Source organism: Glossina fuscipes, unplaced genomic scaffold, assembly GCF_014805625.2.
Source record: "Glossina fuscipes isolate IAEA_lab_2018 unplaced genomic scaffold, Yale_Gfus_2 122, whole genome shotgun sequence".
Taxonomy (NCBI): domain Eukaryota; kingdom Metazoa; phylum Arthropoda; class Insecta; order Diptera; family Glossinidae; genus Glossina; species Glossina fuscipes.
This window is the reverse complement of record NW_023998465.1, coordinates 474,139-475,868: the sequence shown is the minus strand read 5'-3', so window position 1 is coordinate 475,868 and position 1,730 is coordinate 474,139. Positions and strand designations below refer to the sequence as shown.

Sequence of the window (1,730 nt, the reverse complement as noted above, 5' to 3'; positions counted from 1 at the left end):
GAATCGGGAATCTGAAATCTGTAGTTTTTACACCAAATTCCGGAGAGTAGACTCTGATGAATTCCTCTCATTGGGTGTGTTCAACTGCCCGTTAATAGGCTCCTGTCAGTGATATCTGCTCCGAGCGGCAACATTCCTCTTCTGGATTGGAGCCTCGATATCCTCACAGCCAACGGGATGATATGGTACTTGCGACTTCTGGGGAATAAGCACACGCTCGGCATTGTTCTTGATTGGAGACACGAAGATGTCTGCTATGACGTTTCATTTCATCTCGGAAATCACCTGTGAATGAAATTCATTAACCTTATCTCTAGCGCCGTATATTATTCGTGTATCAAAAAAAAGAAACAAACGTAATTTATTTTGCAAACATTAAACACGAATTTAATAGAAAACTACAAATAATTATTAAACAGTCACAATATATACAGAAAAATTGCAAACACATCAAAGATTAAAAAAGAAAAAGAATCTAATGTTGGGAAGTCTTCTCGCGGATGACGTAAGCGTTTTCCGTTATGGTAAAAATGAATGGTAAAAATTAATTAGGAATTATGTAACAGCATTGATATTAGAGTGCAGAGCTTTTTAAAATTGCACTCTTCCCACTCTGGATCATATAAAGCAAAATGATTTTTGATTAGAGCATCATTTATCTGAACCATATTGTCGTCGCATGTATTACAAATCACCAAACAAAGGGCGCGTTGCGTATAGCATATTGTGGAGTTAAATGAATATGTCGGCTAAAGCCATCAAAACGGCAGCATCAACATCTAATGGATACTCATTAAACAAACCGAATGTGTTAAGATGAGCTGCTAGCACTATTGAAGGCTTTGCTGCTTTGTTCCAGGTTAACTTCTGCGTTTTTTTAGGCTGCTTGTACCGTGCTAACTCGCCTTGAATTATGGGAAATTTTTCCGATTTCATTTGCCGCATGACTAGCACCACTAATTACAACTTGATAACCGTTCGCTGATATGAAATTAAAAATTTCACTTAACGCTCAATCACCACCCGCTCGATTATTTTGAGGATTTTGCCTGTCCGTTATACGTCATATTCTGAAGACGAGCTACCGGCCATCGTTCTCACTTGGTAGCCGTTGCATACGTTGGTTTAGTTTTTCTAGAAAAGTTATTCATTTGAAATATGTATCTTGCAACGAAATGTGTCTTTTTACCTTGATAAGCCCTATCTACATAACAAAATATTGAGCTGCATGCCTCCAACTCAGAATAGCATAGAAGTATTTTCACGTTTTAAATGACGTATCTCATATTCGCTTTCGCTGTAGATCTTTTTCATTTCTAAATAACTTTTCTTTTGAACGTTTAGCAGCGTTTTCATGGCTTGGCGCTGATCAACTTCAGCGAACAAGGAATTACCTTTGCGATCTGCAAAAAGCGAAATTAAATTTAAATAATTGCCATAAATGTGTAAATTACCTTCGCTCTCCGGCAAACAAAAAGTAAAAGACGTCCGTTTATAGCTTAGCGTATGCACTATATTTACAATATTATATACTTATCAATAAGATATATGTACATTAAATATATAAAGTAAATATTAAAAATTATATTAATTATTACATTAGTTTAAGTATATATCACATTTTTTGAATTAAATACATCGTGCATTATATTTATAATATTATTTACTTATGAATAAGAAAATAAGCGTCTATGATTCGCAATAGATTCTCAATAATTTGTATAAAAATT

General features: G+C 34.7%; 1 long non-coding RNA gene across 1 annotated transcript; it reads right to left on the bottom strand.

Annotated features, from left to right (window-relative positions):
* Positions 1-457: 457 nt before the first annotated feature.
* On the bottom strand, positions 458-1,488 carry LOC119640695. Its single transcript, XR_005247720.1, has 3 exons — positions 1,455-1,488; positions 1,190-1,403; positions 458-1,134 (listed from the first exon to the last, which is right to left on the bottom strand). It is a non-coding gene; the product is annotated as an uncharacterized LOC119640695 (long non-coding RNA).
* Between the last annotated feature and the right edge of the window lie 242 nt (positions 1,489-1,730).